This window comes from Mustela lutreola, chromosome 1 (assembly GCF_030435805.1).
Source record: "Mustela lutreola isolate mMusLut2 chromosome 1, mMusLut2.pri, whole genome shotgun sequence".
Taxonomy (NCBI): Eukaryota; Metazoa; Chordata; class Mammalia; order Carnivora; family Mustelidae; genus Mustela; species Mustela lutreola.
In genome coordinates, this window is record NC_081290.1 from 36,519,862 (window position 1) to 36,538,116 (window position 18,255).

Consider the following 18,255-nt stretch of genomic DNA (forward strand, 5'->3'; position numbering starts at 1 on the left):
GTATGGTGCTGGCACAAAACCAGACACACAGATCCATGGAACAGAACAGAAAATCCAGAAATAAAACCCACAATTGTGTGGTCAGTTAACCCTCAACAAAGCAGGAAAGAAAATGCGATGGGGAAAAGACGGTCTCTTCAGCAAAAGGCGAGGGGAAGACAGGACAGCCACACACAGAAGAATGAAACTGGACCGCTTTCTTACACCAGACACAAAAATAAATTCAGAATGGATGAAAGATCTCAGTGTGAAACCTGAAACCAAAAAAATCTTAGAAGAGAACACAGGTGGTGACTTCTTCGACAACGGCCGCAGCAACTTCTTTCTAGGTTTGTCTCCTGAGGCAAGGGAAACAAAATTTAAAAATGAACTATTGGGACCACATCAAAATAACAAGCTTCTGCACGACAAAGGAAACGGTGAACAAAACTGAAGGCAACTTCCAGAATGGGAGAAGATACTCACAAATGACATGTCTGATAAAGGGTTAGTATCCAAAATCTACAAAGAATTTCTAAAACTCAACACCCCCCCAAAAAAATAACAGTTTGTATCTTGAAAAGGCTCACCCCCCCTCCTTTTACTGCCCCCCCCCCTTCTCAAGTGAGTTTTAATTACCTCCTGGGGTATTTACATTCTAAAGATCTGGTAAGATTTACATCTTTAAGGAACAGAAAGAATGCAAACCCTGGGCGGAGAGATTAGGCTGCAGAGCTCTATTTAAATCTTGTTGGGAAAGAAAGGGTAGAACTGGCAGCTGGGTGTTTCCTGGATTTTTCTGGGGAAGGTGGAGGAATTTGGGGATCTCAGGGAGTTTGCCGAGGAGATGAGACCAAATTTGAGAAAGGGAATTCATATTGGATGTGGACTTTAGTTTTAAGTTTAATTTCCATTCTTTCATCTTGCTAGGAGGCTCCCTAAGGCTAGCTGTTTTACTTCTTTGTATCCAGTCTTTAATTTGCACTTTCCATAGGTACCAAGAAGATAATTGTTTAGACTGAGAACTCTCTAAAGAAAATATTCCTAATTATAAACTTTTCCAAATCAAAATATCCATCATCTGCCCATTTCAATAGTGACTCAGACCGATATGGCTCCTTATAGTTAACACAGGAAGCAAGAGACATCCCAAAGGAGAGTGCCAGAGATGCAGCCCTCACAAGATCCAGAAAGTTCGCACCCAGGATTGGTTAGCCTAAGAAAGCAAAGGCATGTGTGGTGTAAACTGTGTCTTCAGTCTCTCATGAAAAGCTAAGACGCCTCCAATCACAGACCCACTAGTCTATGATACCTGGCAGGCACTCCTGGGACAGGACTTTCCCAGCACTAACAAGACAACGAAGGTTAAGATGACAAAGGCCCCTATGGACTGGGACCCCTCATGACCAAGTCCCCGGAGAGCTGGCACAGTGGGACAGAGAGAGGGCCGCTTGGGACTCCTGTCTCAGAACCCCAGTCTATTCGACTGTCTACCAGATGTATAAAAGTTTGTGAACCTTCCAGATGGTGGAGGCCAGAGAAGATATTCTCACTGGCCACAAAGCCAAGCTGTCAGGCCATAGAACAAAACACAAGGAAAACCTCATCCCAGTTTCTTACAGAGGGAACCCACAGCAAAGTTCACCCGAGCAGACCCCAGGCTGGTGAGAAGTGGGAGTTCACCCGTCTATGAGGGCGGCTCCAACGGGCTAATAGGGCCTATGCCTTTGTTCTACCCTCTGGTTTTCCTCCTTATGACAAATGACACGAAAGACAGAGACAAGAGAAAGCAACGACCATCTCCGGGAAAGAACAAGATTGATAGAAACCGAGGGGACTATATCAATTTGATTATATCAATTTGATTATATCAAATCTTTACCAGATTCACTATACCCAAAGAATTAGTTAACACAAAAATCTTCCCCTGGTAATCCTGGTAAACGAAGAAAAAAAAAAAAAAAAAAAAGACTCTGGCAGCCACTCATGTGTACACTATACTTGGTAGGCAGAAACACAGAAGGCTGGTGTGGTAAGAAGGTCATTCTTACCTTCTGCCTGCTCTCATCTGGAGTCCTGGGACTTCTCAGTGGCCACAGCAGCAGAACGAGCCGTGCCCAGGCCGCGAAGTGCCCCCCACTGGGCACCAAAACTGGAGGGGAAGGAAACTTTTTCTTTCTTCCCTTCTAGGTTCTTTGCTTGGTCTGATGAAATAGACACGAAGGAGATTAACAAAGGAGAAAACAAATCGTTATTCTGTACGTATGGGAGCTCCCAGAAATATGAGACTCAAAGAAGTGACCAAAGCAGATGGCTTTTCTACCTTTTAGACAAAGAAATAATATATTTGTGAAGAATTGACAAGACAAAGAAGTTTGGGCTTGGGGTACTACATTGGTAAAGTAACAGTGTTTGTTTATATGCCTTCTTGGCCCTGAATTCCCCATCTTATAGGTAAGGCACCTTTTGTGGGGGAGATTTATTTTTTGCTCTCAGGGGGACAAAGGAGGGGTCAAAGTGTCCTTCCTGCATTGGCTGTTTCTGAAGTAACTTGAATTCAAATTAATCAAGATGCCAGAACACTCTATCTGAGGGCAGCCAGCCCTGAACCCCATCACGGGGTTCCAGCCCCAGCTTTGTCACCATCTAGCAACATGATCAGGCCACTCAGCCTCTAGGGACTCATACTCCTTATCTGTCTGAGAGTGACATGTGTCCTGCCCACCTCACAGGGTGGTTAAGGGGAAAAATGAGATAAGGCATAGGAAAGTGCCTTCCACAAATGAGCTGATGATAGGTACCCCACAAATGTTTTGTTGGTTGACTGACTGCCCCAATGATGGATAATGCCTTGGGGGAGAAGGCCTTCTTGCTTTTTTTTAAAAACACTTTTTACCAGAAGCTAAGGGATAATGGATACAGTCTTCAGGGGGAAAGACATTATTACAAGCATCAAACTGGTTTGATGGTATTTTGGCCAAGGAGTTTCCTACTCCCGCCCTCCTCCTGTGGAATTCCTGACCCATTTAATGTGACATGTCTGTGATGGAGTCTCTAATTAAAGACTTGCAGGAAAGATAAAAAGTCATTACGTCTCATTTTAGCAAGCGCTCACATTACTTAGGGTTTTCAGTGAGAAGCCCCAGGGAACGTCTGTCTTCTGAGACTTGGCAAACCTACCAGCTTTCCTAGACTTTTCTGTACTTGGCCACCAAGATGCAGATAGTAGGAGTCTCTAAGGGCCTCACTCAACTGTACCCTGTTGAGTGCAGTGACCCTAGTCCCAGGCTTCAGGAGGAGCTAAGAGAGAAGAAGCAAGACCCACCAGTGTTCTAGGCCATGGAGAAAGAGCAGGCATGTCACTCCTGGGAAAGGTGAATCAAGACCCTGCTGTAACATAGAGGAGGAGAGAGAAGAGGAGCCCTTGGGGCCATGTTTGACCTGTGTCTGAAAAGGATAACATGGAGATGAGAACTGGGAGTGGGAAGAAGAGAGATGCAGTGGGGGCAGGGAGACAAGTCGGGAACCCATGGCAAGGGTTCTGTGGGGAGATGGTAGTCATGGGCACCAAAGTCCAGAGTGAAGAAGTGAGAAGTAGGTGTATTGGTGTCCATCTCAAAGATCTCTGCTAATGTTCTCCTTTGAAGATCAGGAACAAGACAAAGTATATCGACTTTTACTCCTTATTCAACATTGTACTGAGATCTTAGCCAGGGTAGAAAGGCGAAAAGAAAGAGAGTAAAAGGAAGTAAGGAAATGCATGGAGAATGGAAAGGAAGAAATAAAATTGTCTTTATTTGAAGACGACATGGTTCTGCATGTAAAAAGAGATCCTAAGAACTTTTTTTTTTTTTTTAAGATTTTATATTTACTTTAGAGATAGAGAGAGAGATTGGGGGAAGGAGCAGAGGGAGAGGAACAAGCTGACTCCTTGCTGAGCACAGAGCCCAAAGCAGGGCTCGATCCCACGATCATGACCTGAGAGGAACACAAGAGTCAGATGTTCAGTTGACTGAGCCACCCAGGTGCCCCTTAGGGAATCTATTTTTAAAAAATGACCAGAACTAATAAATGAGCTTAATAAGGCTGCAGGATAGAAAATCCATATAGAAATATTTTTAGGTATTGGGGTGCCTGGGTGGCTCAGTGGGTTAAGCCGCTGCCTTCGGCTCAGGTCATGATCTCAGAGTCCTGGGATCGAGTCCCGCATCGGGCTCTCTGCTCAGCGGGGAGCCTGCTTCCCTCTCTCTCTCTCTCTGTCTGCCTCTCCATCTACTTGTGATTTCTCTGTCAAATAAATAAATAAAATCTTTAAAAAAAAAAAAAAAGAAGAAATATTTTTAGGTACAAACAAAAAACAATTGGCAACTGAGGTAAATCACTTTACAATAGCATCAAAAAATAGTATCTTATGAGATAATTTTAACAAAATATGTGTAAAACCTATACAAAACCCTTGCTGAGAAAAATCAAAGCAAAACTAAAGAAAGGCAGGCATATGCTATGTTTATGCAGTAGAAGACTCAATAGCATTGTCAGTTCCCTCTAAATTGATCTATGGATTCAACAATTTGCCAGTCAATGTCCTTAGAGCCATTTTTTTAAAAAATAGGTATTAACAAGCTAATTCTAAAATTCATATGTAAGGACAAAAGATCTAGAATAGCCAAGCTGCTTTTAAAAAGAACAGTGTTAGACACAATACAAGATTTTAACACTTACTATAAAGCTAACGTAATTAAGAAAGCCTGGTTTGGGCATGAGAATAAGGGGGTAGATCAATGCAACAGAAGAAGGTCCATAAATAAACCCACTCAGATATGGTCGATTGAGTTTCGACAATGATTTCCTACAATGGAAAGAACAGTGTTTTAAACACATAATGTTGGAAAAGCTGGATAGTCATATGGGAAAAACGAACCTTGACCTGTAATTACACCATATCCCCAAATTAACTGGAAATGCTAATAGACGCTGAAAGTATAAAAATGCTTGGAGAAGAAAACAGAAGAAAATCTTTGTTATTCTAATGTAGGCAATGATCTCTTAGGACACAAAAACATGAGTCACAGAAGAAAAAAAAAAAACGATGAATTGACTTCATCAAAATTAAAAATGTTTGCTCCTCAAATACATTAATGAGAAGGGAAACCAGAGATCCTGAGAAAATATTTACAATACTTAAACTTCTGATAAAGGACTTGACTCCAGAATATAAATAACGTTAAAACTAAATAGTAATGAAATAAGCAACCCAATAAAAATGGGCAAAAGAGGGGCGCCTGGGTGGCTCAGTGGGCTAAAGCCTCTGCCTTCGGCTCAGGTCATGATCCCAGGGTCTTGGGATCGAGCCCCACATCGGGCTGTCTGCTCCGCGGGGAGCCTACTTCCTCTTCTCTCTCTCTCTGCCTGCCTCTCTGCTTACTTGTGATCTCCGTCTGTCAAATAAATAAATAAAATCTTTTTAAAAAAATGGGCAAAACATCGGACACTTTACTGAAGAAAATATATCCAAAAATGCTATGCTTTTTTCAATCCCAGTGAGTGTGTTGTCCTCAGGTGCGTGCACATGGGTGTACACACACACACACACACACACACACTTCCTCCTTGACTGCCTAAAGTTCACTTATCCTTCAAGGCCCAGGTTCTCTTAAGTCATACTCAAGGTCCTTCTTTTATTTATTTATTTATTTTATTTTATTTATTCGACAGAGAAAAATCACAACTAGGCAGAGAGGCAGGCCAAGAGAGAGGAGGAAGCAGAGCGCCCCATACGGGGCTGGATCCCAGGACCCTGGGATCATGACCTAAACGGAAGGCAGAAGCTCTAACCCACTGAGCCACCCAGGCGCCCCCTCAAGGTCCTTCTTTTCCATGCTGTTCCATATTCTTTTGTATGAGCTTTTATCCTAGAACTTGCCTTGCTTTCTTATGATCATCTGGTTCAGGGTCAGTTTCCTCCACTTTAATGTAAACCCCTTAAAGTAGAAGATTGGGTCTTCTTTCTCTTGTTACTTCTACCTCCTAGCATAAGGCGTGGCGTAGAGCAGATGCTCAATAAATGTTTATATGTGGAGAGGTAGAAACATTTCTTATTTCTTGGAATGCAAATTACAGCCTGGTCCTCTAGGTGTCTCTTAAATTAGGCTCTCCAGGGCAATCGGCAATCTTCGAGTTGTGAAACCATAGTATTTTAGAGCTCAGAGGACCTCAGATGTTGACAAATCGTGTTCTGCAAACCTGAGGAGTTTCCCCTGAAGCCACATGCCAGGACTGGTGGAGATCGCTCTCTGTAACTTCACTTTAAAACCCCCTCCTATTAGAACGTCCGATGTTTGTCAATGTTCTGCGTTGGTATCTGGTACTAGAATGGGCCTCTGGCATGTCTGACTAATGAGGTCTATGATCCTTTCCCGTCCTGACCACCTAGTAATAGATGTACCCCAACTCTAATCCTCTCCTGCAATTGGCTTTGGTATGATTTTTGTTCAAAGCCAAGTAATAGAGTGCATGAGCCAAATGATAGTTCTCCTTGAGGTTCAGTAACCCATGATCTTCTGTTGGTCTCAGACACACTCCTCAGCGTCACCCTAAAATACACGAGGACCTCCTCTGTGCTTCCAGCCACCCCCCACCCTCCCCACCCCAGTCCTTTGCCCAACCTCCTGTAAGCACCTGTGCACCTCCTTCCCTTTCCTACCTTACAGATTTGGGTAAATACCAGAGAGCTAACTGGCTGCAGGAGAGGTAAGAAAGTCCTCTCCCTGGGTTTAAAAAATTTAATTTGCTTTCATACCATAAAGTAATGAATATCCACTCCAAAAATGTAGGTAGTTTGAATAAGAAAAAAGAAAAAAAAAAGTGAAATTATTATTAATACCATCTTTTTTAGAGTTGATCACTTTGTGTGTGTTTGTGTATGTGTGTACAAACAAAACGAGATCGAAGTGCTGTGGAATCTGTTTTCTCCTCTCTAAACCACATATTGAACTTACTCCAATGTCATTAAAATTTTTCTATAAATTTTTTTTCAACAATCCCCTGCCACTGGACATACAGTTTTTTTCTAATTTGCCATCACTGTAACAAATTCTCCAGGGAACATCCTTGTATCAGTAGGACTAAGAATCAGCCTTTAGGATAAACTCCTTAAAGTAGAATTCTGGGTCAACGGGTATGCAAAAAATTTAAAACTACTCTTTTCTTTCTATTCCGGGAGAGACAATGTCTTCGTTCAGATTTCGTGAGAGGCGTTCATTAGCACCCACAGCTCCTGAGCTTAGCTCAGGTTGGTTTTTCCCTTCTGCCAACAGTCTCCAGAAGGCTGGCGTCTCTGGCAGCCTGTTTCTCGAGTCCTCCTGGTTGCTCACGACCTGGCCATCCTGCTTTCTGCCTCCTAGTGGATGGGTGTGTTCGAATCACGCTCATGCAGGCTTCTGGATCTCTGCATCTCATTGGGCCCTAATTCTGTCTTTTAAGGCCAGGGGCATTTTCCACTGGTAGGTCTGTCATTAGTTTCTCTCTGCCAGAGTTTGTAACACCTTATAATTTGGTTGCCTTGGCCAATTTCATCAAGGTGTTTCCACCTTATGGATCTTGAGTCCAGATTAAATGGGCCACACCTAAGCGGGTCCGCCCAGCCCCGCCCAGGGCCCCACCCTGCGTCAGTTTCAGCCCGGACTTCACGACACTGGTGTGTTTTCTGATTTCCATCCCGGGTGATCATATATGGACTGAAGAAGCTGGACTCCCTGGTTAGCCCACAGAGTGCCTTCAGTAGTGACCACACCTAGGAACTTGAAGACTCCACCTCACTTCCCCCCGGGCTGCAAACTTTCCATGAACCTTTCCATCTGCATGCTCCGTCCTTCTCCATGCTTGCTCTAGACCTACGGGGGCTGACCTTGAGGGGCTGCCCTCAAGAGACTCCACAGCCCTCTGGCATCCGCTTGGGTTCAGGCAATAGGGAGCCCTAGAGGGAATGCGGAGGAGGGAGGAGCGTGAGGCGGGGGCATGCACTCACTGAGCTCTCTCCCTTGGAATTGTTGCTAAGTCCTTCCACCAAAAGTCACTGCCTTGTCAGGGAGCCCTCTTCTCCCAGCTCTCTCTCTAGGTTTTTCCACCCACACCCTCTCCTTGCCCTTTCAGTCCGAGGGGTGGTATAAGCCCTCGGGCTTCCAACTCATCCCTGGGGCTCCCTGACACCTTGCCCATCCCTTGTAAATAGTCTCTTTATTGAACTCTCCTCAAGTTACCCAATAAGAGCGTACCATCTGTTTTTTACTAGAACCCTGACTGATAAAATAGGGCTGGGATAATGCTGTTAGGGGGCTGGGCTGGACGTGGCCCAAGTCCATCAGACAGACTGCAGGGAGCCCAGGTCCCTTCTGGAGTTGAGCCTCTCCTTCTCTCGGATCCATAAATGTTTAGCACTTTTGGAGTTCTCACTTTTTTTTTTAATATAAAAGAACTTCGACATTCTCTTAACAAGAGCTATTGCGGGTGTTCGCGCACTTTCCGTGCGTTTATTAAACAAATATTTATTGAGCGCCTCCTACGACGTGCCAGACGCGGAGCTCGACAGCGCGCACGCAACCGTGAGCAAAGCGACCCCGCTCCGTGCTGGCGCGGTGACACCAGTCACCCTGAGTGTTCTGCAGAGAATTGCTTCCTGCAAAGAGAGGTGTCTTGTGTTAGATGCCCTCCCACCCGCCGAAGCTGAGCAGCGCCTTTTGCCTCTGAGAATTTATATCCGACATCTCGTGATATCCGAAAAGAACTTCGGAATATAGGAAGGGAATGCAACTGAACAAAAGGAACAGTGTGGAAGGGAGGAGTGCCTCCGTGTCCTTGCGGTCCAGGTTTGCCTGGAGTGTCCATGAAGCTGATCGGTCTTGGCACGGCTGTGCCGCTGTTGTCACCTTCGTGCCATCCGCCCTGCCTCTGCTCTTCCCATGTCCGCCTCATTCTCACCCCTGCCCGCCCAGCCTGTTAGGCAAGGTGTGCATGACCCAGAATGCTGGCAGCGATGGCCCCGGACCCTCTTTCTTCTTCCTGACATGGTCTCCCTCCCAGCCTGTGTCTTCAGGAGACTGAACCTTGCATTCGGCCACCATTTCCACCACCACCCAGGGCTAGGGAAGTTGGGGTCTCTTCTCAATCTCTCCCTCCTGGTCCCTTGAGGCCCGGCTCCCAGCACAAGCTCTGGACCACCTTCTTCTCCGAGAAGTCCCAAACCCAAGAGCTCTTCTTTTAATCAATCCCCTGTTAATATCTCCTCTTCCAATGCCTCAAAAAAAAAAAAAATTTTTTTTTTTTCTTTTCTTTCTTCTCTACTCTCCCTCTGGGCCTTCTCTCTTTTTCTCCTGTCTATATTTTTCTCCATTCTCTACATTTTGCCTCTCGCTCTCCTAAGAAGAGCTACAAGAGTTCTTTGCTTTGAAGAACAAAGATTCTCCTGGAGATTAAAAGTAAGCAAAACTGATGGGTGCCTGGGTGGCTCAGTCAGTTAAGCGACTATCTTCGGCTCAAGTCATGATCCCAGGATCCTGGAATCGAGCCCCACATCGGACTCCCCCTACTCTGTGGGGAGCCTGCTTCTCCTTCTCCCTCTGCCTACCACTCCCCCTGCTTTTTCTTTCTCTGTCAAATAAATAAATAAAATCTTTTTTTTTTTTTTTAAGTAAGCAAAGTTAAAAACATTTGAAATTCAGTCAACATGTTTAAAATAATGATGCTGATGTTGATAATAATTACAATAACAGCTTTCAATTACTACATTTTCTCCATCCTAGGCACTGCCCTGAGAACTTTATACGAATAGGCTTATTTAATCCTTCCAAGGGTCCTAGAAGTGAATACTATCATTCTGCCCCGTTTACAGTCAAAGAAACAGGCCCAGAGAGGGCCTGCGACTTGCCCAAGGTCACACAGCAAGAGGTAGGGCTGGATCTGCAACTCAGGCCTGCTGGATTCCAAATTCCAAATTCCAACCTCCTTGCCTTCGCTGCCGCACAGAAGGGATCCTGTTCAACTTCTCTTGAAAGGACCCAGCTTCTGCTGCAGAAGTAGCCCCCTCCAGCTTCCCACTTTATAAGTTCAAACTTTATGTAATAAGAGCTTCCCTCGGCAAGGCACACACCCATCCTCCTTGCTGGGTGGGGGAAGCCTCACCAGGTGAAACCTCCTAGTTACTCCCCATCCCAGGCTGGCCCCATGCTGGGTGGGGCAGTGGGTGGGGAGCCACCCCAAACGGCCTCCTCACATCTGCTCACCCACAAGGAGTCTCAAGGCTGACTCTGGCTGCAGACTGCGCCGCTCTTGACAGCGTCACCCTGTGGACGGCAGCGAACACTCACGGCCTTCCGATCATGGAGAACGTCCGTCTGATCTGTGCCTCTAAAAGCCGTGACTTTCTCCACGATGCAGAGAAAGGCCATGCGCCTGGTTACACTGAGCCGTGACAGTTTAATCATTCGCTCAACAAACATGTACAGAGTGTCCATCATGTGCCAGGCAACGCACAGGTATGGGGCTCTCTCTTCCAGGAGTTCATGCCACCATCCAAAGAAGGATGTGTCCCTGTGGTAGACTGAATTATAACTTAGCAAATACCCCCTCTCCCCTCTCCCTCACCCATTCTCTGCCCCACCGAACTGGTACTTGATTGGGTAAAACACTTTGGCCAATGCGGTGTGCGTGGAAGGGAGAACATGCCACTTTCAAGTAAAGCCTTAAAGAGGCTGTGCAAATATCTGCTACCCCCGCCCCGACTCGAACACCTGTCTTCCAATATGGGATACTGCTGGCCACTGGGGAGCCGTGTTCCTTCAGCTTGGGTCTCCGAAGAAGAAGACATAGGGGAGGAGCCCTGAGCCATAGCACCAACTCAAGGCCACAGACAAATTACACAAGCAAACAATACATGTTTGTTCCTGAATGTTACTGAAGGCCATTGAAACTTTGAAGTTGTTTGTTCCACAAAATTATCACAACAAAAACTGAGTCACCCAGCTCCACACAGGGCAATACTCCACACCCATCTTCTGGCCTTTTTCTTTTTCTTTTCTTTTTTTTTTTTATTTATTTGACAAACAGAGATGACAGGTGGGCAGAGAGGCAGGCAGAGAGAGAGGAGGAAGCAGACTCCCCGCCAAGCAGAGAGCCGGATGCGGGGCTGGATCCCAGGACCCTGGGATTATGACCTGAGATGAAATCAGAGGCTTTAACCCACTGAGCCACCCAGGCGCCCCTGGCCTTTTTCTTGCTTTTGGAGTTGAAATCTACAACATCCTATAGTGGTGAGTTTCCCTCCTCCACCCAGGGTATTTGCAGAGCTACCAGTCTGGTGGGGGAAGCTGAACAAAACTTACTGATCTTCCTGTCGTATTGAAGTTCCTGCAGAAACCCCATGGAGCCAAGAACAGCCCTTAGCCTCGGACTATTGTTAATCACGGCTGCCCACAGACACTTCGTTTTCTGTTGTTCATTATCAGTTTCTAAAGTTAACATTAACCACATCAAGGGCAAGCAGTTGTTTAAAAACTCTGAAGGCCCCAACCCAGTTTAATGTTTATAACCCCAAACCAAGGCTCTTCAGGAAGACAGAAAAACGGGCACTCTGGCTTTAGACCCTTCTCTGGTCACCATCTGGCACACTCTAGGTGTTTAATCATGTTCTTTTAATATCCTTCAGTTCAACAAATATTTATCGAGTATATCTTCTATGTAAGGCACTGTGTAAGGAGAGGAGAAGGCTCCTACGCTCAGCTCACTCCCGGGCCATCTCACGGGAAGAATGAGCACTTACAGAACTAGAATCAAGGACAACGCCATGTAAGGTATGTTGGAAGAAGTGACAGAAAAGGATTGTATCCCATCAGAGGGAGTCAAGAATAGAGAGCGTTTCACGCCGAAGGAACAAAGATGCAGACAGTCTGCGTGGAACAGAACGTAAAAGATGGAGAGTGAAGATGGGAAAAGGAATAAAGGCTGATTGTGAACAGCCTCCCATGCTAGGCTGGTGAGTTTGTTGGCAAACCCAAGAATGACTGAACATGTAATTAAATCCATCACGTCCCTTGTTGGGAAGGTTGACCACACCCTTCACTGGGCTCAGAATTTGGATTTTTCTGAGAATGTCAAGTTGCTAACAGCTTGAAGCTCCACGAAAACAACCAGAGGTGGAAGATGCCGCCCAAAAGCCAATACGACAACAAGATGGTTTCCATGACTACGACCAAGCAGAAGTACTATAAACAGGCTGTGTGTTGGGGGAAAGAAGAGAAAGAAAGTCTCAGCAATGGGTACGCTTGCGAGTATTTCCACAATCTGGACTACTGTCTGTACGGGCTGGGTAAAGAGAGATGGAGTAGTGCAACAGGCTGTCTTGAACCTCATTGCTGGTGTTGAACACAGGTTCTTGCCTCTCCAGCAAGTAGCACCCCTGTAGACCATGTATGGCACTGCCAAGCCCTCCCCACCACACTGTTCCCCACGCCCACATTTTCCCCAGATGGTGCCTGGCCTTTGGTCTCCCCTGCCCCACCTAATTACACCCATAACTCCCACTGGCCAGAAAACACATCACTATCAGGCGATTACAAAACAAAACAAAGATATTCAGGTAATACCAGGTTCTGGGCCTCGGCTGAGCTCATCTCACGCCATCTGTGTGCTGCGAGCATTCTGCTCCCACACCCTACCGAAATGACCTGGTCATGGATCCACCTTCCCCCCGACACCATAAGCTGTGGACTGGTAGGGCCATGTCTTCTTCTCTTTATGCCTCATACTACCACATATGTAATAAACCATTTTCTCATATATTAGATGCTGTCACTTCACCCGCCTTTGATGATCTCGTCGAATCTTCCAACGAGCCAACCTTACAGGGCAGGTGTTAACATTGCCATTTAAAAAATAAGGAGCTTGAAACTCAGAAGGGTTAAGTAATTTTTCCAAGGTCATGCAGCTGGGAAGTGGAGCAGCAAGATCTGCCCCAGCATGAGGACCACCCCCCACCTTTTTTTGCCTTCAGCTAAGACAGCAGAAGAGATGATTTATTGTACGCAGGTTACACTGAGCCTGATGAAAACAGGATCAGTCCCAAAAGTCCCAGGTGCAGAGCAAAGAACCAAAAAACACTGCTTCAGTTTGAGCAAGGCAGGTCTTCCAAGGGTGGTCCTTGCAGTCAATGGATGGCAATGGATGTTCTAAATCCCTGGAGGCAAGCTCTAGAAAGTAGGCATGTTGTCCAACAATTAGAACTGGCATCCCTGGCCTCTGGCTTTCCTTATTTCTACCCCTATGGCCTCCAAGGGTGCTCAAGCCAGCGGTCCACTCGGACCTGGGCCTCATCTTTGTTACACTGCAACCTGCACATTTGCTTCTTTCTCTCATGGTGCAGAGATTTCCAAGAAGATGGCACCAAGGCCAAGAGCATGTGTAAGGCCCTTGTTCTAGAAGAAGGTTTACATCCATTAAACTGAACTCACAGCCACATTTCCAGAAGAGTAAGACTTAGAGTGTCCCTACTAGATCAACTTTTTCGGAGAAAGCTTCCTTCAAGGACCAGTCCTCAGGGAGCTCACCACAGGCTGATGTTTAGCAGAGACCTACAGGGCCTTTGCTTATTGTCTTCTAACTCTGTTTAAAAACTGAAGTTGAATCCGTAGGCTGGGTTCTCGGGAGCATACAAGGGCTGCTCCACCATTCTATTCATGAGGGTTACACACATGCCAGGTGACATGAGAAGTCCCCTCAAGAAAGCCAAGACCAGGGGTCCAGACAAGTGACAGGGACTTGCTGACCTGCAGACATGCCTCAAACATGTGCTGGATGCCTCAGCCGGTGCCCCAGGACACAGGACAGCACTGGTGGGAGAAGGGCAGGAGGTGGCTCTGGACAGAAACTCAAAGCAAGGGCTGAAGGTTCACATGAGAGCTGGAGTTAAGCATATCGACTTCCTCACGCTCACATGAATATTCCAAAGGCCATTTGTCTCAGAGACCTCTTTTTGAGTCCACCAAGAAATGAAGCCACAACTCTTCCAGATTTTTCCAAGGAAGAAGCTCAGGCTTCCATCCCTGCTGGCTGATGACCAACATCTGTTTTTTTCAGAACCACGTTCCACAGTATGTATCACGAGGCATGTCTGAAGCAGCCAGGTTCACTGGCACACTGACCCCGGGGTCAGGAGCCACAGATAAAGAGTGTGACTCCAGGCTCTCACCTTGAGCTTGGCCACCAGCAAGCAGGGCCCCACCCTGCTGACACCAGTCCTGACCATCCGGTTCATCAGGATGAAATTATTTTTGTTTTCAGCCACACCCGCGGCTCCACCTCAAAACACAACAGGCAGCAGCCCCAGATCTAGTTTGAACCCTGCCCAAAGCCTCGCACCCAGAGTGCCAGTCTGCAGCCAGACCCCAGAGAGCATGGCTTCTCCGGGCATCCAGGGGGTAACGGGGAAAGCCTGGGACAAAGGGAGGGGCTAGCGGGCCCTGAAGCATTTCCTTCTCTCCTTACAAGGATTCCAGTTAGGGAACTAGTGAATGATTTACAACTCACTGTTCCTAAGAAAGGAACACATTAACTTTCTGGATCATTCTTCCACACAATAAATTAAGAAAACGTAGTTGAAATGCAAGCTTCCAGAAGGCTTAAACTCTAGAGCAGGCAATGGGTTACCAACTGCAACTTTTTTTTTTAACCTTTGCCTAAATTCAGACACGAACTAAAGAAATTTGCCCTGGTTATTTTCTCAGACAAGCCTGGAGCTCATTAAAACCAGAAGCGCTGTTCAGAGTAAGGACTAGGCTAATCAGAAAAGGAAGAGCAAGGTGCCTTGTTATCCCAGAATTCTAGATCCTCCTGTCTCTCCTCTTGCTCCCCCATCCCAAAAATCAATGGAAAGTTGCAAGTCAGGTCACCCATTTGTAAATGGTCTTGTTTTAAGAATGCAGGATAAACATTCAAATGATTAATTTAGCAAACACATTTGAGAGAACTTTGTGAGTTTTGCTGAGTTAAACTGTTTTCAATTAACATCGCTTTTCAACTACACTGATTGGGGGACAAGCTTGGAGTAGTTATCTTTCTTTTCCCAGCAGGAGTCGCTTTTTGTGTTTATTTCATTAACAATGATGAGTCTAAAATGAATCGACTAATATGAAATGTCAAGGGAAAAAATTGGGACCGGCAGGATGATCCTGCTGCAGAATGTGTTCCCACTCTTAGAATAACCAGTTATTCTGGAGAAGACATCATTCTGGAGATACCCTTGGCTCTACGTGTAAGCCATTCAAGTCAAATCAAAAGTCAGGACAGAACACCCAAGGCTAGAACACATGTTCAGCTTGGTTCCTGTTATGGCCAGGCTAGGGCCTACAGTTGTGCAGTGCACAGACCACACAACCATATCATGCAGGCTCACCGATTGCTTATGTCTGGCATCTTTCCAATTGTCTGGTGCCCTTGTGGGTTGTTAAACATTATGATTATCACTCTGTGAAGGCCCAAGACCCTGCTGGTTACACTGAGTTCTAATTTTTGTTCATTCTCCCTTTATGACTTGGGCCTTAAAGTTTCTTTTGCCAGTTTGGGGTTGGGGTAGGGATCTGTACCATTGGTATTCAATCTGCACACAGTCACTTAATCTCCCTATTTCAGCCATGTTTGCCCATCCACCTGATATCTCTCACTAGGGAAGGATCCTCTATTTTTCCAGAAAATAAAGTTCTAAACATCTTTCAGGTTTGTGTAATACTCAGAGGCTTGGACTGGAGAAGGTGATCTAGAGATACAATAACTTTTCAAGTTCATTCACGCTACTTCCTATAGGAGCTCCTCCTTCATGCACAGTTCTAGAAGTATCTATGCCTTTTGTGCAGGTTGGTCTCTTCACATTCTTCACTGCCATATGGGCTATGGCTTTTTCCAATCTGCTAATTCAGTTATTACATGTCCATCTCTCACCAGCTTCCAAAATTGTGTTGCTGCTCTCTCCTCTCCTATTCTCTCTGGCCTTAGGAATTTTGTGGGGTTTTTTTTTTAAGTCTTTTCTTTAATTTCAGTTGCATTTGGGGAGAAAGCTAACTTAGATAAGTATGTTGAGTCCACCATTCTGAACATGAAGCCACAATCCTTTCCATTTTTAGGCCTAGCTGTACTTCCAAGATTTCCCAGTAAGATAGTTAGTAATTGGTTCTCTTACATAATCTTTAAGGGTTTTAAAAATTGCTATTAGCATTATTGTTATTGTTGTTGCTTAAAGAATAAGAAAGTCCAAAATGCAATACAAATCAGAGTTCCTAATCCATGGTTCAGAATGGTTTAGAACTTTATCAGAACCTTGGATCTTACTCCTCCTCCTCCCTCTCCCCCTCTTCCTCCTCTTCCTTCTTCTTCTTCTTAAGATTTTATGTGTTTATTTGAGAGAGAGAAAGAGAGCATGAGAGCAGAGTGAGGGGCAGAGGGAGAGGCAGACTCCCCACTGAGCAGGGAGCCGGATGAGGGGTTCGATCCCAGGACCCTGGAGCTACGACCTGAGCTAAAGGCAGATACTTAACCAACTGAACCACGCAGGTGCCCAGATCACTGGATCTTCTTGGTGGTGTCCCGAATAGACTGTTAGTCTCTTGACGGGAGAATCCAGATCGTATTGTGATTGTAGGCAGCAGTGAGAGTGTTTGTCAGACCAAGATCAAATACAGAACAGTTATTCATTCTGGCATGGTTCGAAACAGTTGGGAAAGGTGGCTAGGATGTTATACATGTGGATATGTCCATGGCATAAGACCCTACTAACTTGAGTAGCCATTAAAGTTGTCTCATTCTCTTGAGACAATAATACAAAAGAGCTAAACCATTCATAGTAGGAAACAGAAGAATTTAACTCAGAGGTGGGTTCATTCTACCCTATGCTCTTTGGCCTTTTCACTCATTCCTTAGACCCCAATAGCTGCCATGGGCTACAGCATCCCATAATAACCATCATCCAAAGTGTTCCTCTCTGGACCTCAAACAGTTCATTCAGCCAAGATTTAATGAGTACCTCCCAGGTCTAGGCACGGTGCTAGGTCAAGCAAACAAAAGAAAGTCACTGCTTTCACAGAGCATTTACTCACATGGGTGGTAAAATAACAACCTTGACAAACTCTAGGACTACGGAAATTCAGGAAGAGCAGGGAACAGACGGTGATGAGAGAGGTCTGCTGTTTGGGAGAGAGAGTAAGTATCAGGATGTCCTCTCTGATGACATGATTTGAACAGTTGGAGGAAGAACATTCTAGGTGTAGAGGGGACCTGAAGCAGGCACACAGCACATTTCAGAAGCAGCAAGGTCTGTGTGGAGGTGAGAATGAAAGGGGATGGAATGAAGAAGGGGGAGAGGGCCATCATGTCAGAGTTTGAAGGCGGCAGGAAGGGCTTCTCATTTCATCCTAGAAGATTAAGGAAACCCCTGGAAGATACAGAGCAGGGAATGACAGATTTGGCCATCGTTCTGCCTGCTGAGAAGACGTCATGAAGGCAGGACAAGGACAGAAACAGGTAACTCAGATGCCATTACAAGGAGCTGCGCATAAGATGGCAGCGGCTCGAAGCCACAGTGGGGGTGGGGAGAGGTGCCTGGGTGAATTAGGGCTATATCCGCAGTACTGCTGAGGCACTGGATATGGAGTTGGAAGGCAAGAGAAGCATCCAGAGAACTGCCAGATAACTGGCTGAACAGCTGAGGACTGGATCTGACATCTTGGGGAGCACGGCAGCTAGGGGAAAAGCAGGTGTGCACTGCGCAAGGTCAAGGGTATGGTTTGGACACATCAACCCTAAGCTGCCAACCAGACAGCCACCAGAAAATATTAGATAGGCAGCTGGAAATAGGAATCCGGCATTCCCATGATACAAAAGGGATACAGAAAGTGTGTCCCTGGCCCCTGCGTCTAGCTCCAGAGGACTGCGCTACAGGGCGAGGGACACATTCAGGGAGCAGCAGGACACAGCCCGCGGTAGGGTTCCAAGGCTTTGTCCACGGCAGGTTTTCAGAAGAAAATGTAGATAAATTAAAAACTTGAGTCAGGATCCAAAGACAGGACATCTGGCTTCGAGGACCCCCGAATAAATCAAATACATGAAGCCAGAAGAGTGAAAGGACAGGCCATCGAGAGTCCCAGGGACAGAGGAAGCCTGCCCCCTCCCAGGCCCGGTCGCCGGTCACCGGGGACCTTGCTGATTGTTCTCTCACTTCCTCCTCCTGGGTAAACGCATTCC

General features: G+C 46.0%; 1 long non-coding RNA gene across 1 annotated transcript in view; it reads right to left on the minus strand.

Moving 5' to 3' along the window:
* LOC131824950 (uncharacterized) overlaps window positions 1-11,460 on the minus strand; it is a 30,776-nt gene extending 19,316 nt beyond the window's left edge. The window contains exons 1-2 of the long non-coding RNA XR_009351054.1: window positions 11,355-11,460; window positions 2,031-2,183 (exon numbers count right to left, since the gene is read on the minus strand). This is a non-coding gene — a long non-coding RNA (uncharacterized LOC131824950). The remainder of the gene's footprint in view (window positions 1-2,030; window positions 2,184-11,354) is intronic.
* Window positions 11,461-18,255: the final 6,795 nt, after the last annotated feature.